Raw genomic sequence first — 22,580 nt, forward strand, 5'->3', positions numbered from 1 at the left:
TTACTGAAATTTATTTTTCTAAGGGCTTTCTAAAGGGTAATGTAATGTTAGATTCTTTCTTATTTACTGTCAGTGCAAGAGGCAGCAGAAGAGAACTATTGCCAGTATTTATCTTTAGAGAAGGCCTCATGTAAATGCCTAGAAGGACTCATGTCTTAGAAATCAACTCATCTTTATCTTGAACAAAGTTGAATATTCACCAGCACCCTCTTTGACCAACAATTCTGTGACTCCATCCTATTCTTGCAGGATCCTGTTCAAAGGAAACCTTGAAGCAAATTACTTGAGATAGTTAAGAGAGGAAGCCCTTCAGTTTACAGTTGGGGAGGCAAAACAAGAGGTCTTCCATGGTACCATGGTTGTGTGTGTGTGTTTCCATGTGTGTGCACATATATATCTGCACACAGAGAAAAGATTCCTTTGAAACCTGCTCATATACTTTCCTCCAACTCAAGGCCATTAGAAAATCATACACCACACAACATTTCTAAGAATAATAATTGTGTACCTCAGTTTTTCAGGAATTTAAGGTTTCTGAAATCGATTGGAGAATGGGACTTGGAAACATTCTCCTAAATTCTAACTATATGGTATGTTACTAGGGGAACTATGTTAAAAGCTTACTAGTGTAAGCTCCAGTTTGCTTCCAGAAAATTCTCCCCTGTTTCTAATCCTCCATTTGTACCTATAATATATCCAAAATCTAAATCTCACTCTCATATCTGATATTCCTTCTGTATTTTGTGAGGAAATAACTTCCAGCAATGGACTGCATGAGTAGGTTTACTCTCTGGCACAGATGTCCGTAGGATTGCACCTTGAAAATTCTAAGCTCCTGGTCTTTACCTGCTCTGGACCACATTCAACCCACTGTTTATTGTGCAGAAGGAAAATGCAAAGCTTTTAGTATCTTATCTACATTTACCAGAAAAAAAAAGTAGAAAATAATACTGTTAGTATAATGCATATCCTTCCATCTCAACTGGCGTCCACTGAATTAAAATTCTTGTTTTGGCTGCTTTTATCCCAGTCATTATTTCTCTCCCATTTGCTGTGTCCTTGAGTTACTTTCCTGTCTGCGGCATATTGGGCTAAATGAATTGTTCTGTGCAAAAAAAATTAGATTTTCTTGCAGCAAGTGCTGCTGTGACTTACAGTGCATTATTAAGAATAAAGCAGGCAGAAAAAGAGGAATCTAGTTTTTATCACAGTAAATTAATTCTTTTGTGTTTCAAAGATTATTAAAAAAATAAGAGATGGAAAAATGTCAATGGCATCAATTAAAATAAGGAACGCAACTGAAAAATACCCTTCTCTTTTCCATTCATATATGGTTTAGGCAAAAAATGAGAGGTTCAACTTTTGTCTGAACTCTTAGAAAGATCACCACATTCATAGGAATTGTTAAATTGAGCTTCATGATCACTTTGGATTCACTCTGGTTGTATAAATGACTTCCCTCATGCAGAGTAACTCCTGACTTCATCACACATATCACTTCTTTAAATTCAAAAGCTGTCACTGCAGAAGCACTTACTGTGATTTTTGCATTTTATCTGGCTTTATAATAAAGACTGAAAGCCTTTCCTGAAGCAATTTCTAGCTGATTGCCAGATGAGTAATTATTAAAGCAAGAATATTGTCAGTATTGATATGTAGCCAAGAGGATCCTTACCTGATGAAGGAAAACAGCATATGAAAGATGTAAAGGTGTTTCAACAGAAAAATAGTATTTTAAGTTCTAAATGTGTTTTTGGCAGCTTCTCTCATCAGAGATTATTGAACTAATCAAGATACTGTAGGAGAACATCATAATTTTGGTAGAGTTATAATTTATGAAATGATGGGAAGGAACATTGAAAGGTCAAGTTTATGAATAAGATGTTAGAAGAACTTCAAAGAGATCTATGCTTTTCAATGCATATGTAACTGATTAAAAGGATGTAGATAGAGACAGAAAAAAATGACTGCAAATATTTAAGAATATTACAAATACATCTGTCTTTGAGGGAGAGAAGATCCTGCTGATTAAGATGACAAAGAAATGACAGAAACCATCAAGTACACTAGAAAGTATTGTAAATGAGAAAAATCAGTCCTAACTGAACATTAAACAGTAACAGCACTAAAATAATTGTTCTACTAAGGAAGGGCTGGTCACGGCAGATAGTTGTGTGACAATCTCAAAAGAACCCTGAGTTAATGTTAAAGGAAAAGTACAAAAGCTAATTATTAGAGACTAGCTAACACTTCCCACAGCAGAAAGCTTTGCTTCCTGCTGGTCTTCACCCTTACACTTTCTGTTTTACAGGCATCCATTTTGCTGTTGACAATAATGGGATACAGCCTATGACTGACTTCTTGTTTGGGGCAGGAGTTTTTCTGCTCCTGAATGCTGTCATCGAAGGCAACAAAAATTAAAATCAGGAAGGTGGCCCAGCAGAAAATCACCTGGGGTTGCTGGTCAGCAGCAGCTGAACCTGAGCCAGCTGTGCCCAGGTGCCCAGGAAGGCCAATGGCATCCTGGCCCGGATCAGCAATGGTGTGGCCAGCAGGATTGTCCCCCTGGACTTGGAACTCTTGAGGCCACACCTCAAGTACTCTCTCCAGTTTTGGGCCCCTCACTCCAAGAAGGACATTGAGGTGCTGGAACAAGTCCCGAGAAGGGCAACAGAGCTGGTGAAGGTTCTGGAGGGTGAGTCCTATGGGGACAGCCAAGGGAGTTGGAGTTGCTTGGCCTGGAGAGAAGGAGGCTCACGGGAGACCTTATCACTCTCTACAACTACCTGGAAGGTGGGTGTACCAGGTGGGGGTCAGCCTTTTCTCCCAGGCAACAAGTGACAGAAGAGGAAATGGCCTCAAACAGTGCTAGGAGAGGTTCAGCCTAGACATCAGAAGGAATTTCTTCACTAGAAGGGTTTTCAGGCATTGGATTAAGATGCCCAGGAGAGTGGTGAAGTCACCATCCCTGTAGGTGTTCAAGAAAAAAAATGGATGTAGCACTTAGTGCCATGCTCAAGGTTCAACTCAAAGATGATCTCAGAAGTCTTCCAAACTAAGTGATTCTGTTATTCTGTATTATTATAGGATGTATCTTAGCCAGTAAATTTTCCTGGCTAAAAAGTCTCAGAAATAGAAATGTAAAGCTCACTCTCCATTAATTAGCACATAATTTAGCATTTAAGAAGTTATTTGATATTTAAATTCCATCATCTGACCTTCACCGTCCTTATCTTAGCATGACTTATCTTCAATGTCATATACCCAGGACAAGTTTTTGCAAGAACCGCCAGAATACCTACCCAGATAGTTTGTAATACAATAAAAACCTACATTGCAATGTGACCCAAAGATCTGGGCTCACTAACTAGGAAACTGCTCAGGGTTGGCTGACGAGAACTGAAACTTTACTGACTTACTCCTTGGTAGAGCAAGTATCATAACAGGCAATGGAGCAATCATCTAGGGGAACTATTCAGAAGCCAGAAAAAAATAGTCTTTAGAATATCCTGTCAACGGTAGTTGAAAATACACTGGAATTTCCCATAGTACTAGGAATAAATTTGGACTGGTACATTGAAAGTCAGACTGCTCTGCGTTTAGGACTCAATCAGTTTGTTAAATCACATTTTAGATACACATCTCCATATGCCAGTCAGTTGTCACTAATAATTTGGCCAGCATGAAACATCTTGATTGTATTGCAGAAGGGAGACTGGAAACTAATTGAAGTGGAAAAAGATATTCCTTTCACTGGGGAAATAAAGAAGAAAGGAAATATTAGATTTTGTGATGTCATTTTCTGGGCTTCCTATTTCAATAAAACAGATGGTTTATAAACAATCAGATTTGAAATGTAGCTCAAAGACTAGACTTCTGCCATCTTCTCAAAAAATTAAGGGTAAAAACAATGTTAAATTAGCCATACTCTAAAACCTCACCATAAACCAGAAATATATTATATTATGGAAAGTAGTAAAGTAGAAATAAAATAAATTAGAGAAGTAAGAACTGATCCTTATCATGTAGAAAAACTGTTTTTGAGAAGCAATTACTAACATCCTATGAAACTCATTTTCCATACCTAATACCAATAAAGATTTAGTTTTATATGTGCACAAGGCATCAGCCTGTAATTTTCTGCTGGTTGCCTGGGAGTATGTCCATTCCAGAAGCACACAGGATTTCTGCAGAATTGTCAAGGTTTGAGCTTGGCATGCTTTAAGGTGTGCCATGCTATCAGGGAAATTACACTGGTTTCCAAGAGAGCAGGGACTGGCCTTGGGGGCAGAAGCCACTAAAAGCTGCCACAAGGAAAAAGGCCTTCCATGTTTTAGACAACATCAAAAGAAAGTTTGGGCTGACAGGCATTGACCTGTAACTTAATAGGATTTGAAGGCTGAGGTGGAATGAAATTGATCTACTGTGCAAAGTCTTAAACCCCACTGAAATGACTGCCTTTTGTTTTTGATGTGAGCATGTATAACACTCAAAATATTGTTTATGGGCAAAGTAGAAATGCACATGTGTATTCACAAAGTCTATCATGTATTGCTACTATAGTAACCCTACTGTAGTGGAAATCTTCAGGAACTAGTAAATAATAGTCCAGATTCTGAGTAGTAGGGAAAAAAAACAATAATAATACAGCTAGAATTTTTATACACACTCAAGTTGCTGGAGTAATTTTCTGGGAGGAATGTAATATTGATTCTGATAGTTTGTATTAATAATACAATACAGTAATATTGATTCTGATAGTTGTAATATTGATTCTGATAGTTTCTTTACTTTTCTGATATTTTACTTTTTTCTTTTCTTTACTCTTCCTAGATTCATGTTTATGTGTTTACTACCACACTTTTAAGCCTTTTTTCTTTCTTCTTTAATCTGCTCTTGGTGTAATAGCTGAACGGTCTATATATGATGAATTTTATACATGCTAGATACTACTTCTGTTTTCTCTTTGAGACATTTGAAACTAGTTTTGTACAACTCTACCTTTTTTTCTTTTTAAACAGATTATCAGTGATATATTTATAGCTATGGGATTTCTATTACCAAGCACGTCTCCCATGTCTGTGCCACATCCTGTGGGTTCGCTACTCAATAATCCTGCTGTTATGTCAGACATGTATTTCTCTACATTACATCATAATGTCACAGTCATAAATATCTCATTCTACTTGCAAAAATTGCTGCTTGCTGCTCCCTTTGTAAAACTGTGATTGTGACATACGAAGATGATAAAACCAAAATAAATTATACATATGCACCATGTCAATTACAGAAATTATTGTCATGCCTAAAACAAGTATGACAAAGCTGCAACAGGTGAAGAAAAGTTTGAACTGAGCACAGCTCTCAAGCCTCAGTCCTGAGGCCTTGGAAATTCATTACAAAGCTTGTGGCCTGTTGCTGGTAATGTCAGCGTCCTATTAGAGGGCAGCATGGTTTCACAGGGCTGTGATACAGCCCACTTTGTGGAAATCATGGTCTAAGCAGAATGAGATTTGTTTGCATGCAGCCTTACTGAGTACTAGCATTTGATATGGCTTTATTTCATGGTTTAATTAGCTATAGAAATTACTGCATAGAAAAGAGGTTTTGCATACAAATTAAATTTCTCTTTGGGAACTGTAACAGCTCTGCCGGACTCAACAGGCAGCAGACTTTGTGCAGTGTTAGTGCAGAGGGGAGAAAGGAATGGGCAGGTCTCTTCCAATGCTGTCACTTGCATATGACCAGTGAAAGAGCCTACACTCCGCAGTGGCAAGCCCTGATGATAAAGCATTTCTCCTAAATCTGCAGACCTGTGGACTTAGCATTGGTTATCACTGCATTATCACATCAGGTACAAAAAAGGAGGAGTCAACCTCAGTCTGAAATCAGCCAAATTAATTTACTCTGTCAGTACTCAGACCATTTCTTGATCAAGTTAAGAGGAAGACTTGTATTAGCTTCAGGTGAATTAGGACAGTTCCCTCTTTGACAATTGCAGAGATTTGGCAGCAATATTTACAATATTTACATTTTGCACTAGCACAAAGAAAATTTATGAAGTTATTAATTTTCCACCGTTGTAAAACTAAATCACAGAATAAGTAGATATTAAAGGATTTTCAGTAGTAAGAGGTGTGAAGACCAAGCCTGAAAATATTTTTTGATCTTGAAAATAAAAATCTGACTGAAAAAAGCCATGCTTATAGGCCCACAAGGTCCCAAGATACTGTCTTAGATTTTGGAAGAATTATTTATATTTTATAAAAAATAATAAAAAAGAAATAAAGTACCACACCACCACCTACTTTATGTTTTTATTGCTCAGTTAATGCTAAGAAAGTAACATGACTCAAGAGATTCTCTAAAAGTATAAGTCCCAAAGAAACCTTATATACTAATATTCTATATTATTCCCTGAGAATTTCTAGTCCTCTAAAAGTAGCCTGAAAATTCCTTTCTATCACAATAAATTTTCAAATTTTTTCTTATTTCATACTTTTGTCTTGAAAAACTACTCTTTTTCCAGTGGATCAGAATCCCTGTGCAACTGTAAATCATAATTAAAATATGTTGCAGTAAACAAAATCAGTCCAGCTGGGTTTTCCAGTTCTAACTCTTTCATATGTACAGCAAATTTTTCTTTGATTGTCTCTTGTCACTTCATTGACATTGAGATGATATTTATTATTTTTTGAGTTGTTCCCTAGTATGTATTCTATTCCTTGCTGGATGAAAGTTTGGTGAGGTTAGTAGAAATACAAACCTCATTCCTGCTCTCTGACTAACATTGACATGAATGATGAAAGTAGTTTATAGAATTAATATTGCTGAAATACAAATACATCCAATCAGAACTACACCTACACATAAGATTGTGCCATCTTTACATTGATTTCTACCAGAAGAATTATGTGAAGGAAGCCCTGGAGTTTAAAACTTTCCCTGTTGAACTGGGAGCAGAAAATAACTGGAGGTTCTGATGTGCTGGGTGTCCTGGTCCCAGCCAGGGCAGGGTTAATTTTTGCAGCAGCCAGGACGATCTTGGCCAGGCCCTGGAGCTTATTCTATACCAGCTTAGGTCATTGCCAAGGGCAGAAGGAAGGGACTCTCCTCCAGGGAGAATAGAATACTTGTGGTTGGGTAATGTAGGTTCTGAGCAGTCACATGGAATTTTTTGCCTGTCTGGTACACTTTGGAATTGATATTGTAGCTGTTACTGTTCATTTTCTTATCTCATTGCTGTTTCCAGTAAATTGTGCTTATCTCAGCCTGTGATCCTTACCTTTTGCACCTCAAATTCTCTTCTCCATCCTGCTGCTGGGTGAGGATGAGGAGAGAGCAAGAAGCAGTGCACTGTTTCAGTGGGAATGCTAAATAGGGGAATACCATTCCTAAACCATAACAGTGGGGTAGTGGTTGCAGTGCATCCTTCAGATGTTGCCTAGAAATCTTCGAATTGCAGATGGACCCGAGGCTCCTTGGCTGCTGTAGTTCTGTTAGAAAAGCATTTTGAACCTTACCAAGGAAAGACTTGAGGTACTTTCAGACAACAACCTGAGTATTTATTTTTTTTCCTGTTGAAGTAATCTCTGCAATGACAGATGGGACCAAGTGTCAGTGATGGTGGAAATAGGAAGCCCTGGGAGACCGAAGACACAGAAATGCTCAGCGCAGCAGGCATTCAATCTCTGAACTGTTACACACAGCAGCACAGTTTGGGTTTAAACTACACAGGGCCTACTTCTGGCAGAAAAACAAATCACATTGGCCAGAAGCAAGATCATTCCTCATTTTGTGGAAGAATGGTGATATTAATTTTTTAAAGAGACAAAGGGAACTAGCTGTCCTGTCAACAATGGTATGAAACCAAAACTCTGCTAAAATAAGCTTCCTTCTCAGCATTTCTCATAAACTAAGCAAAGCACTGACTTTTGAGTATTCAAAAAATTAAAGAAAGAAAATTGAATTTGATCTTTTTGGCCTTTGTTGCAGGAATTTGACCATTGGCTCTGAGAGCAGATGGATTGTTGAGATGCCTCTGTATAGCAGCCTCCATTGTCTGCTTAGGAGAGATGAGAACCTGAGATGAGATTATGTGGTACACTTTTATTCACATCTCTGAGTTTGACATGCTCTTAAGCTCTGGTCTCTCAAATTTTAATCTTCAGAAGACATTTTTCATTCCTTGCCACTTACATTAAGGGAAAAAAAAAAAAAATCTACCTGAAATTCAAGAAGAAGTGTTTTAGAGCATTTTAAGACTTATATTCCCAAACATTTCAAATTGACTAAAAACCAGTCTAGTCAAAGCCTGTCCTGCCAGGAAAAGTAGTCCAATCAATTCACCATGTTTTCCAGCTAGGTTTTAGGACTCAAAACAGCGATATGCCAAACAATTTTTAAATCATGGGTTTCTCTTTTCAGAGTCACTTGAAGCTGTGGCACAAAGAAATTCAAAAGTTTATTGAAAAAAAAAAAAGTTTATTGAAAAAAAAAATTTTATTTTTCAAAAAAAAAAAAAAAGCTCGAAAGTGCTCTGCCTCAAATGGAAATGATTTGGCCATTTGTAAAGCTCTACTTTCAGTGCAAGGAATGGAACATGGGTCTGGGATTGCTTCATATGCCACAAACTATTCTGTTTGATTGTAAATCCTGCCTAATTTCTCCTTTTTTTTTTTTTTTCCCAAGAGAAAAGCTGTAGAAGTTAAATCCGAGATTAACCCCACCATCGCAAAAATCTTCAATACCATCCTGCAGCCCTTTGTTTCTAAAAATAAGTTATATTGCTAGAAAAGAACAGGAAACTTTATTTTTAGGCAAACACTTTTAATTCTTACCCTTTGGGTTGCAGCCATATTCTGTCTAGAATAAGGAAGAATCTTATTTTCTCCTGTAAATATGTGGTCTGTGGCACCTCTAGTGACTTTCAGTCCATGTCTTTCTCAACTGATAGAGTGAGACTAACTGGCCAGGGCTTTGATGTGAATCTGCCTCTCCTACCACTGTTTCAAGAGAAAGTCTAGAGACCTTTAACTACAAATAGCAAAATTATATTACCTGAGCAACAGTACACTTTTCATATAGCAAAATCTCAAACTAAGGAAGGTCAAATGAAAATTAAAGTTATTAAACTTCATGTCATGGAAAATACTGTTAAACATCTCCATCCCAGAACACAGTGCATGTCCTTGCCTCCAGGGAGTTACACGGAAGCTCCTGCATGGCAGCAATCTGCTACCTAGGGAATTTCTTTCACACTGTCATCCTTTCCAGTCCCTGAGATTGAGTTTGCATAGATACTTTAAACAACTCTTGGGAATATTCCTGACCCCTGTAAATCACTGATTTGCGCAGCCAAACTTTCAGACCAGTCACTGACTCTGCTTGCTGTCAATCAAGGCCATCCCAGAAAAACCCTTGGTATATTTCCAGACCAAACACAACTGAAGACCTTTCCCAAAAGATGCACTGGACCCAGTCACCACATTTCAGAAGGTCAGAGAGTCTCATAGTGCAGACAAGGGCTGCTTCATGCCAGCTGAATGCAGTGCCAGAGAATGGTTTGGCAAGCATCAACATAGGCTTAATCTCTCCAGAGACTCGGAAGTCTCTGCAGAGCCTCCAAGCCTCAGCCACCACACAGGTACTGATGGATCTGCCCATCACACTTTGTGGCTCTCTCCCCTCCTGAGCAGCATCCAGGGCAGTCTCTATCTCCAGTCACAGTGCTTCCAGCAAAGTCAGTATTTTTTTTAAATTGACCTGTCAAAGTAGTGGACAAAAATCAGAAATTGCTGGGGGTTTTTTATTTACATATAAAATCAAAGTGGATAATCAGTACTGTGGGTCAGTTCTGTAACAGAGGATCTCTGTGATGCATAGTTCACTTACCCAGACTAACACTGGGTGTTGATTATGCATAAATGAGCATTTTCTCTCAGGTTTGGTAAGCATTTTGTGAAGAAGGAGAGAAAGAAGAAACATTGCCATGTCAAACATGATTTGCCTACTGGGATCATCTCACCATAACCATGAAGAAGCCTAAGGCATTCCTTGTCTGCCATTACCTCTATCTACAGCAATTTGAGAACTGAGACATCTACCTTAAATAAATCTTTAGATATTATGAAATATTTGTGTGAAACTTGCTGACCTGTGGTGTATAGAAGGTCAGACTAGGTGATATGATGTTCTCATCTGTCTCTTCCTTCAGTAAAGCTGACATTTCCAATAATGTTTTGTTTGAAATATGTTAGGAGCACTGATGAAATCTCCTTGTGATGTAACTTTTCAAGGAACTCTCCAGGCCAACCCACAGTTATATCTTATATGATTATCATAAATCAAGCATCTATTTCCAAAAATATTCAGTTATGTGAGAGCCACAAAAAAAAGAAAACACCAATATATCACACTTCTCAAATCAGATACCCACTAGGAAAGAGAGACAAGTCTTTTTAAGGGCTCTGGAATTCTGAGTAAGTTAAAAGAGAGAAAACCCCATAATAAAGAATTCAGTATGAGATGGAATCTTAACCTGACTTTATACCCTATGATAGGTGTTTTATATTAATTTGTTTCTTCCTTTTCCTTTTTTATTGAATGTGCTCTGATGTTCAATGAACAAGTTTTATCAAAAAGGAACATTTAGGAAAAATGAAACCTTCTTTAAACAAAAATTTTAAAGTGGGAAATTGTGATACAACTACAGCAGAGCGTGGGTATACACGGCACTCTAAAGAAAAGGAATTATGTAGGTATAAGAAGAAAACAAGATGAAATGCTGACAGAACTGACTAGAAAGAAATCTCTTTCAAAGGCAATGCATCCATTCTTCATAGCAATGGACATCAATACTATTTTGAAGTGGTCTCACTTCTTTCTTGTGCCTGTACCCTTGTTCCAGGTTAATGGTTCTCTCTTGCTCAAACAAAGTACAGCCTGTTTTCTTGCATTTAGTCCAGGTTTTTATTGGAAGCAGCTGCAGTAAAGAGACCAGAAGATAAAAAAATCATTAGTGACATGAAAGAATATTTTTTTCAGGTCTTTGGCGTACTGAAACTGCAGAATTTGAAACAATGAATATATCTTCTTCACCTACATCAAATCTTGAAACCAGCTGAAAAACATATGGAGATATTTGGACAGGTCTGCAAATAGGGCCAGAGAAGTCATGTGAATTCAGATCGAGGGACTGGGTTGCATGTGAGAACATGTTTTACAGGAGGTGTTTTTTTTAAGCTTTGGAAAAAGAAAAAGAATGAGTGAGAAAAAAAAAAACAAGTAAGTTTTAAAGCCCTTGGTAAAGAGGATCCTGTGTTTTGGAGAGAAGCCAGAACAAACTTTCAGAAAGGCAAAACTTGGTGAGAGAAATACCCACAACAAATGTGGGAGCTGCACAACGGGAGCAGTTATCTGTAGCATCCTCTCTGCTGCTTCTGCTTACAGCATGTCTGGAGAGGGATCAGCAGTAATGGGGAGTGGGATACATGGCTCAAATGCTCATATGTCCTGGTCAATGGTGTTAGGACAGGACTGTGCCATAAGGAAGGTTTTCAGGTCTCCTCAAGGAAGGCTGCAGGAAAATTATCAGTCAATGCTTTTTGTGTTCCTGCCTGAAAACAGGCCTTGCAGGAACACTAAGGTGAAAGAAGCCTCTTTGAACAGAAACACTGAGCTTTTGGGGAGAATAAAATAACGAGCAAGATGAAGTAGGCAACAGGAAGAGCAGGCTGAGTCATATAGGGCTTAGAGACTTCTATGCACACAGTTATCCATACACCCACTGAGGCTGGCTTGGTAAAACTCCTACTACTCTTGACTACTTTTATAACACCAGTGAACAAATCTGCCCTGACTTTAAGTGTCTTCCCTTTACTGAATTCTAAGGGGTTTCTTTTGTTATGAATCTCTCGTTAGGAACTCTGTAAGGTACTTAATCTTTGATACTTCAGAATGGAGAAAAAAACCCAAGAAAAAAACAGGTATTATTGCAACACAGAAGAGAAGACATAACTTTCGTGCCATCCAAATATAAGGAATCATTTCAGACTTTGTGGAATAAGATGTAGAGAAAAAGCCATGAAGCAGGAGATGGAATAAAAGTCGAAAGGGCGTGAACCCAATCTAGAATTAATCCAATTTTATACAGGGGGACATGACCATACCAGCTACTTTTGAAAATTGTTGTAGATTTATATCTAGTTTGTAGATGTATATCTGTTTAATACCCATAAAATTAGAATACATAACTAGGAACAAAAAGACCTAAGGTTAAAGACTTTTCTGGTTGCCTCATGGTTTATAACTGCACTTGAGATCTGAAACCCCGGACTACAAACAATTTGTCAGCTACAGCAGCTAGAAGACCTAATCAAGTCTAAGCAGAAAGAAATGGATGTATTAGCTAGTTGTAATGTTTAAGGTGTCTCTATTCTTAAAATTAGTAAATATATGCCTTTCTCACAGAAGAGTTGGCACTGGATGTTGTTTCCTGAAGATGTTTGTCAAGTACCAGCACTGCTGCTAAAACAGAAAGTTCTGGCTACTCCTGGTAATATCCCCTAAAGGAAAACAACAGTGGCTTAAAGTAACACTGATAAGAAAAGTGAAATAACTTTCTTAAGCAGTAGGTAGCACACTCAGAAACATTTAACTTTTTTTTTTTCCTTTGCTACTGCTACTGGTTTCTTAAAATGTGCATATCTGCATGTGCACTGTTTCATAATGAGAATTTTTTTTCCAATATTTCCATGCCTACTTAAATTTAACAACATACACTGTCGTTCCTCTGAAATTATAAAGATGAACTGATTTTGATCTCACTGCAGAGATTCCTTACAAATGGCTTTTTAGCACTCTGCGCATAAAAAGACCTTGATTTTGATCAGCCTGGTGGCATTATTTGTACTTATTTAAACTGAAATGTGCTACTGAATCAGAATATCAGAATAATGTAGAAAGCTAAAAAATGTACAATTCTGTGGAGGATCAAGCATAATTTTTGATATTTCTTTGACCTTTGCAATCAGGAAAGATACAGTTTTTATTCCATAGTGTCTATAGAAGTATCAGAATTTTTCCTACAGGGTATTGACTAAAATATACTTATCCAGTGAAACAAAATTTAGCAACTGCCTATCATCTGATTGACTTTTACCACTTGAATTCTGATTCCTAAGACTAAAATAGTAGACCAAAATTAGTCTAAGTAGTGAAATACTGTATCTTCTGAATCATTCTGATTTACCATAACCAGAACTGGAAACTTTTCCAAAGTTCTTTATATAATTTTGCTTCAAATTCCATTCTCCTCCAATATACTTGAAGCAAAGAACATGAGGAAATAATATATGACTCCTTTGAAGTAAAAACTCATTAATCATGTAAATAAAAGTGGTTAAATATATTTTATAAATGGTATTTAAAATATTGAAATGTTTATATCAAGTAGTCCTAAAAAGAAAATCTAATTATACATAAAGTTGTTGCTACCATTTTTCTCACATGAATAGATATAGGAAACATCCACCAAGTCTTTTGAAAATTAAAAAAGAAAACAGTGAAACCATAAGAGTCATTATCCATCTGTGGAATTTTAAGCTTTTATTTTGTGGCAAATTTATTTAAAAATTTGTGCTGGTAAACTTATTCAATGTCCATTGGTCTGATTTTCTTGTCAACTTTATGATTTATAAATTGAGTTGGTATTACGCAATTAATTTTGATAACTCAAAGCTGTCAATCAAGACAAAGCAATATTACTTTTATTATTGACTATTTTTCCTCTTACATTAGATAGCTCTCTTTCAGTTATGAATGTGTTTATCTTTCCCAGTAACTTCACAGCTCAAAATAACCTGCACAAAATCAGTGATTTAGTCAATTATTGAATGTACTGAATTGAAGCTACATTCCAAGATTGCTGCATTCACTGAACATCATCATGAAAGGGATCGTGTACAGCCTTCGGACAGTGCAACTCACAAGATTCTAGTAAAATTGCGGTAATTCAGATTGAGGCATATAATTTATACTGGTCTTCCACACAGAAAATAAATGAAGACTCCAGGTTTTATTGCTCTGTCATTGTTTAAAAATAATTTAAATAACCAACAAGAATTTCTTTATTATATTGAAATCGTACCACTTCAGTCTAACTCAGACTAATAGTACACTTGAGTTACACTAAATCAAAATAAATGGACAGAAATAGTTCTGTTGGTTAGGGCAGACTAACAGGATATCCTTTTTCTTGTTTCTCTTTCTGACTCTCTCATCCTCTGATCCTGTGTTGCTTAATATTTCTAGTATAGATTTTAATGTCAGAACTGGAAAGGAAAACTGTTAATGCACTCAATTTTCTATGCTGGAGTTTGAGTGGGAGAAATACAATGCATGTTGTCTAAATATGACTTTATGGCTGTGCAAATCCAATTCAAATATCCCAGTGCCTATCAATGTGCTATTCAGAAAGCATATATTAAATGTTTTTTAGGGAAGGAAATGGATATGTAACCATGTCTGGTTATTAATTTTCTTTCTAATTTCCTGCTAGCAAATGATACAGATTTTTTTTTCTAATTTAGTCTCTATTGTGATGAATTTAACTGTGTTTTACATTATTGCAGCACTTTAAGATTTGGACTGATCCATTTACAGAAAGAAGAAAAGAAAAAGTATAAGCAGAAATATATCTTCAGTATAAAGAATTTACAAGCTAAATCAAGATGATGAACAAGGCAAATAGTGAGTGTTTGGAAATACTGAGAAAACAGTGACTAGTTAACTAGTCTAGTTAAGTGACTAGTTTAAAGTCTAAGGATGCTGCTAGGTGGATACATGATTTATACAAATATCTTGGATACTTCTTGTTCAAGTTTCACAACAATTCATAGAAGAGAGAATCTATGAATGTCAGTGGTTTTCTCCTGCTAGTTACAGATAAGCATTTCCCTGCTAATACTATAGTGAAATTAGGAAACATTTGCTGTCATTGTCCAAGTAATTTTGCTAATTCACTTTGGACAAAATGTGTACATGTGTCTTTGTTGGATTATTCATTATGGTGAGACATTTCAGGAATTACTCTCCCCACAAGGCAGTCAGCCAGTGAGAATTCAGCGTGGACTCTGGCACACTGATAATTTCTGCTCTTACCAGTTTTCATAAAATTAGCTGGTTAAGTCTGAGCATAATAATCTGAAATTTGTGTGATTCTGAAGGATATTTTGAACCTAGAATTATTTTCTTAATTCCTTTCCTTTCAAACTTTCCTGCTGTTCTAAATATGGTCTGTAATGTACAACCAAAAATCCATCAAATGTTAATTTTAAAGAGTTATCTCTTTAGAAAGCAGTGGTTTTTTTGTTTTGCTACTCTTCCCTGGCTATAATATTCTTTATCACTTCGCAGCATTTTACTAGACAAAACCAAGACCAGGCTCTTGCTCCCCCACTAAGATAGTCCTGGGGCTGAAGTGCAAATGCAAAACAAAAAGGTGTCTTTGAGTGTTGTCTGAAGATGTAAAAATTTTGATCATATTCCTATTTTGAGAACATTATTCCGATCTTACTTTAGGTGCAATGAAGATTCAAGATTTTGGTTGCTATTGAAAAGATGTGCAGTCCAAGACATATCCTCAAGGGTCTTCCCAAGAATTCTGTTCACAAGGAATAATTTATGACTCGGGAGGTAGTCTTCTATCTGTCTGTCTGAACAAATAAAGATAAAAAGTCGGCATTACCAAGCATTTGCTTTTCATTTTGCTTTCAAAGCAAAGCACAAAATATAGAATCATAGAATCATTAAAAACCATTGAGTTCAGCCATTGACCCAGCACTGCCAGGTCTACGCCTAAACCGTGTCTCTAAGTGCCACTTGAACACTTCCAGGAATAGTGATTCCACCACTTCCTAAGCCTGTTCCAATTCTTGACCTCCCTTTCAGTGAAGAAATTTTTCTTAAGATCCAATTTAAATCTCCCCTGGCTGCTTCCTCTTGTCCTATCACTTCTTTCATGGGAGAAGAGGCTGACCCCCACCTGGCTACCTTTCTTTAGAGTGGTAAGTTTTCCTCTGAGCCTCCTTTTCTTCAGACTAAACAACCCCATCTTCCTCAGTTTCTCAACATGGGACTTGTTCTTTAAAGTCTTCACCAGATCCATGTCCTTCTATGGACATGCTCCAGCACCTCGACGCCCTTCTTGGGAGGGACCCAAAACTGAGGATTCAACATGCAGCCTCCCCAGTGCCGAGCAGAGGGAAATGATCACTGCCCTGGTCCTGCTGGCCACATTATTTCTAATGCAGGACAGGATGCCACTGGCCTTATTGGCCACCTGGGCACACTGCTGGTTCAGTCCAACATCCTTTTCTGCTGAGCAGCTCTCTAGCCATTCTGCTCCAAGCCTGTAGCATTCTACACCTTCAGCTCTTTCAACAATGTATTATGGCCAAAAAGGATGCTCTTTAGCAGTCATTTTAGGTGAGTGACCATTATATTGTCCAAAATGATGGCATCACAGACAGCATAGAATGGCTGAAGTGGGAGGGATCTTGGAGAATGCCCAGACCAAACACGGCACCAACCACTGCCGCCTGCAGCAGGTTGGTCACCTCTGTTGTATTCAATTTGGCTTATGGGTCTCTTTAGGAAATCCAACTCTGCACACATAATCTCAAACCAAAACTAAAATATTAATGGAGGAATAACTTGGCATCTCACCTTTCTTATATGCTAGAGCCGCCCTCTGATGAAATATTCTGTCTCTTTTAATTAAACAATTGCTTAAATTAATTAAACAACTGGCTTAAAACAATTTCCTTTTACAAGTCCTCTTTCTCATAGGAAAGTCTGTTTTTCCAATGAGAAATGGATGACAGGAAAAGCTGCAAGTTCTCTACAGAAAAAAAGGTGAATCCATACATTTTATTAAATATACTCAGTTATTCTCATTCATATGCAAGTATTAATTGTGTCTGTGCTGAAGACTGCCCTGATTAATGTGAGAATCTGGTCTTTTGATTCTGGGAATGAATTATTAGTGAAAATAATTGTTATTTACCATGTGGTTGTTTGACTATGTGAATGGATGGCTTGAACTTCACAGCCAGATTATATTCTCTGTTCTGCTTGGTATGACTCCAATTTCAGTCTGAAAAGATGAGCAGTGAAGTCCTTTGATGCCTTGTCACTCTCATGTCTGTTGCAGATGCAGTAATAATCTCTTACTTGCTGAGGAAAACATAAGAGCTGTATTCAAAAGAAATGGTCTTTTTGTTTTGTAGGTAACTGATACCTGGCAATATGTGAATGCCTTGAACAACATTGATATGCAAGAAAAAATATTAAAAGAAAAATAAAGTGAAGGAAATATTTGCAATTCTGAAACTAATGGATATGCAAAATATTTAAAAGATCATGTTGTTCAGAAACAAGAACCCTGTTCTTCCATTATCAAATTTTTACTCTCTTGACAGCTGCAGGAGTCAAGGCTGACAACACAGAGATGGTGTAACTCTTCAAAATGCATCTTACATGGCTGCACCTGGAGCATCCTGCTCTCAGTAACATCTGCTGCACTCCCACATGCATCCCCATGTGCAGAGTGTGCATCCACCTAGGAGAGCATGAGGCACTGCTGACTGGCAGCATTCCTGCAGGCTCAAACACTGGAAATTACTTCACAAGATGGGTATGTGACAATTTCTGTACTTACTATGTCATGTTTCTAAATACCAAAAAAACCCCAAAGCCAAAACCAAACAAAGCAAAACAAAACAACAAAAAACCAAACAAAAACCCCAAAATAAAACAAACCAAATATAACAAAAACCCCCAACCAATTAAACAAAAAAACCCCAAACCCACAAGACCAGAAAGAGACAGAAATGAGGAAAAGATCTTGTAGATTTTTTTTTTAAACAAAATCTTACTTAATTTGTATAAAGCAGCAGATTACATACTGAAATCTGAAGTGTTGGGTTTTGAGAGCAGAAGAGTTTGTGGAGAGAATGATAAGAAAGGTGAATCTGTCTTTCCTCCCTGAGTGGAAGCTCAGAGAAGTAAGAAAAGATGAAGAATTCCAGCAGATACTAATTACTACCTCAGGAAAATGAAGTGACAACCCTCAGCTCCCTGAAGATCCCTGAAGTCCCTGTTTGCTTACAGAAGAAAAGTGTGCCATGCTGAGCTGAGACATGTCCATTTCTCATCTGTACAAATATTGAGGCAGTAGAAAATGGAATTTTCACCTCTTTTAGGGGAATTTAGACACAGAAAAGCTATGATGGAATTAATCTCCCCCAGTTTTAACCAACTAATGGATATCTAGACTAAACTGTTTTTAAATACCCTTTTTTTATTCTCAGTGATGAATAGAGGTATATATATATATACATATATATACATATATATACATATATATATATATATATATATATATATATACTTTGCCCCAGTACAGAGGTGTCACTGCCCATAGATCATAACTATACAATGCATCTGATTTTCAGTGATTTACCATTTTTTACATTGATTGTTTTGCTATCTTTCATGTAGGTTTTTAAATTTTTTCTTGGTTGTTATGCATATTCTAAAAGGTACAAATGGTAGGATTAGGAAAAATATATACCATTTCAAAAAGTCTACAAAATAAAAAATGTTAGTTTAATTAAGCAATCTCAATGATGTTCATTGTGTAGGACTCTCATTCAAATCAATGATAAAGTATGTTCATAAACCTGTAAAGGATCTATGAGGTCTAATTATAGGAAGCTTAATTGATTCTAGTAATAACACTCTGAAAAAAAATTTCACAGCTTTTCCTATGACTGCAGGAATTGATTCAAAAATTCCATTACAACTTGTTAAAACAGAAAGGAAAACTTCCAGTATTTCTTGTATTAGTAGGCATTTATAATTAGTGGCATGTTTTATTTCATGGACATAAAGTTTTCATAGCATTTTTTAGATATGTTCCTCTCTAAAAATAAAATATAGCTTTCTCTCAGTGAGTTATAACACAAAATATCTGTGCAATGTCTTATTTATCACCACATTTTTATGTACAATGCATTATGCATTGTTCACTGTAATGATTTTTTTAAAGATTTTGAGAACTATTCTTTTGTGAAGACTGCATAGTTTTCAAAGCTATATTTTTCCTCATGAAGTTTAACTGTTGCTTGTATGGATACAACTACTGATGATATTTTCAATAATAATTATGATAATGATGTTATTGATTATGATATTAATAATAATAATCTGTAAGAAGTCAAACTTCCTGAAATCTTGCCAGTTTTAACTAGATAAATTATAGAGCTTAATAGATCAAATTACTTCATACAGAAACCTTATCCTTCTTGTATATTGAGGCCATCAAATCACTAGGGTAATACACAGTTTTCTCAAACATTAACTGGTGTCCCTAAAGTGGATCCAGAACTTTGACCATCTAAAGGTTTTCTGTTAGTCAACAAAAAATATTTTATTTTGGAAGTACAAATACAAGATATCTCATGAAAGGTTAATGCTGGTTTTATGAAAAAAACACTGTTATAGATTAATTAAAGGATTAAGCCCTCACTCCTCTTTCCCCCTCTGCCCTCTTCCCTATAAAGGAAAAAATATATTTTGGTAGCAAGAAAAAAATAGGTCAAAAGGGAGAGACTAACACAGGAGAAACAAATATTTGTGCAGGATTTTGTTTTCTACATTGCTGAAGGATATAAGTAATATTTAAGTCTTAAAATTTTACTCGATTTTTTATTCTTTTCTATTTAATTCTATATGCCATGCTAAATAGAATTCAAAATCTATTTATTTTTAAGACACAAGACATATCTGTAAGATTCCTGAACACATGTTCACACCCTTAGTTATCTAAATATTTACAGAAACATCCCTAAGATAATTTTTGACTTTACAAGTGGTTTTGAGTGTACTAATTCTGCTTTAACAGGTTTTGGAAGATCTCTGTTGTTAAGTAAATATAACCAATTTAATCAAAAAGTTATGTCCATGAGATGCTCTGTAAATCAGGCAGGTGATAGATGTAATCTGACTTTGGTTACACTTGTCAAACTGTTGGCAAAATGCATACAACTATATAAAGACACTCACAGTCTACAGGTCCACATTCAGTTTAATTCTCCTTCTTAGAGTAAATAGAGGAAAGAAAAATCTTGAAAGCAACCCACACCATTTTAAGTTATTCAGAACATAACAAAGGAGTTGTGCATTTAAAATAGCTGCTCTCTGCCAACAAGAAAGGCAGCATGAGGTGAATAAATATCTGCACCGAAGACGATGAATTTGGAACACGATAAATTGTACTGTGCTTCAAATTATATTCTTGTAAGGGAAGGAGAGCAACTCAGCCCAAGCTGAAGAACTGTTAAGGTGTGGTAACTGGGTAGAGAAAAAGGAGTACAGAAGTTACTGAATTGTGCTATAATTATTAATAATTTTCTGTTAAATTTTCTTTATTAATATTCTGTATTTTTTTTATAATCAAGAGACTTTTTCATCAAGGCATTTTCCCTACTGACTGTATTATGAGCTAATGGATTTTCATTGCAAAAGACACCAAGTTGGGAGAAAGGCATTACCAAGACAGTGACAGAATTCAAAGTCACCTTTACAAATTCAGAAGTGGGCTGAAAAAACATAGGCTATTCAAAAAGGACAAATGTGAAGTTCTACACTTAGGTAACAAAGCATACAACAACATGAACTGGAGAACAAGTTGGGCAGCTCCTCTTCATAATTAGACCTGTTGGTAACATGAATTAGAAGCTCAAGATGAAGCTAAAAAGGTGATGCTCTTTCACTACAAGCACAATTCTGCAATGCTCAAAAAAACCTCACGTTTTGTTTAGGGAAATAACCTCTGCACTGCATTGGGATGGGTTTATCTAGGGTAGCATGAGTCTGGAGGAGCTCTGGAAAGTCTTTCCAGGAAGGGCATAGACTGACTGAAGAGAGTGTGAGAGAGATAGAAAGAACACAATCTGGAAAATATGGTCTGTGAAGGCAGACTGAATGGACTGTCTGTTTAGGCACTTATTCATGGAACTTCACCTATCTCCCTTGAGTTCTTAGGACACCTGCTAAAGGCATAAAGATTGGTTTTGTGTGATCCAGAGACACTTCCTCTTTTGACAACAACCTTCCCTCCTATGGAAGTTTCCTATTGAAGCAACTTTTATTTGTGCTTTTTCTGCCATTTGCAGATCATTTTTCAGCAAAATATCTAGCAAATAACATAAATGGGGGGTCCAGGTCTTGACAAATTCCATGTGATGGATAAACTGTGTCGGTGTTAACTTACTTTTAGGCTCAAAATTTTGAGCTTACTCTTAAACCAATGAATTTTCTCCAGACCCCATTAATTTCTCTTTAGAGGTAAACAGAAAGTCTCCTTATGGCCAGCATGTTTCTGTGATTTGAAGACTCAAAAGTAAAAATCAACATGAAATATAGCTGGAAGTGTTTGAAAATGGAAAGAAAAATGATGAAGTGATAAAGCATGTCAGCATGTACCAGTATTCACTCCATAGGTCCAGCTACTACTTCTATTTGCTTTTATGATGAAAAATATTTCAGTTTGCAAACTATCACATGGTCATAATCAGACGCCCTAAGTCACATTCCCTGCTGTTGGTGAACAGCTGGGAGCTAACAGAAAAAGAGAATGAGCAGTAGCAGTTTTTTCATTTTTACTCTACCCTATAAAATTGAAGTACTTCAGAGTTTAGAAACAGAGCTAGACAATATCATTCTGATTTTGAAAATGCCCCATAGAATACAGGATTACGTTTTGGTGAAAATTATTGTAAAAACACTTTTTTGTTGTTTGTTTGGGCATTTTATTTTGTTTTGGTATTGGTTTGTTTTGATTTGGTTTTACTGGCTCTAGACTGCAGGGGATAAATAATGACATGGTTATTCATGTTTAAACAAGAACATTTTTTCCTTAAATTATTTTATTTTTTTGTGAGTTGCAAGATTTTTTAAGAGTAATTTAAGGAATTTTCAAAAGGCCAAAGGGAATAATTGGATTACATAATTTAAGCAATATTTTATTAAAAAACATAAGGTAATGTTATATTATGCTGCTATAATTGTATTTACAGCTATTGAAATTATGAAGTGCTTAAAGGGAAAACGGTTAAGATAAGAGCAATTAGTTTGTTCCAAATGGAAATGGATACAGGGAATTTTGATTGGTTTGTGCTGGTCAGCTTGTCTTCCAATAAACCAAAACATCTATTTTCCTCCCAGTTCTCCAGGTAACATGAAGAAAGTAAAGTCCAGCACATTGAAGTTCTGGTCTCTGCAACTTCTCTTTGGAAATGTTGCCCAATGAGGATATGGTAAAAATCTCTTTTTATGTCTGCCTCATTTTGTTGGAGAATCTTGAATGGCTTTAAAGGGCATTCCTCAGCCTGGAAAGTCCTTTTCATCTATTCTCTTGGCTTTATAATTACTATCTCTCCCATTCTTGTATGACAGGGCTCCAAACAATACTGCTATTGCTGGAGCAAATAAGAAATTCTGAGGTCAGACAG

At 36.3% G+C, this 22,580-nt stretch overlaps 1 long non-coding RNA gene across 2 annotated transcripts in view; it reads left to right on the forward strand.

The window, feature by feature from the left end:
• LOC132325080 (uncharacterized) overlaps positions 1 to 22,580 on the forward strand; it is a 78,471-nt gene that overhangs the window by 24,115 nt on the left and 31,776 nt on the right. For both annotated transcript variants that reach the window (XR_009485826.1, XR_009485827.1), the window contains 4 exons: positions 2,312 to 2,793; positions 7,996 to 16,917; positions 17,484 to 17,698; positions 22,294 to 22,385. This is a non-coding gene — a long non-coding RNA (uncharacterized LOC132325080). The remainder of the gene's footprint in view (positions 1 to 2,311; positions 2,794 to 7,995; positions 16,918 to 17,483; positions 17,699 to 22,293; positions 22,386 to 22,580) is intronic.

The sequence above is a fragment of the Haemorhous mexicanus genome, chromosome 3 (assembly GCF_027477595.1).
Source record: "Haemorhous mexicanus isolate bHaeMex1 chromosome 3, bHaeMex1.pri, whole genome shotgun sequence".
Lineage (NCBI taxonomy): Eukaryota > Metazoa > Chordata > Aves > Passeriformes > Fringillidae > Haemorhous > Haemorhous mexicanus.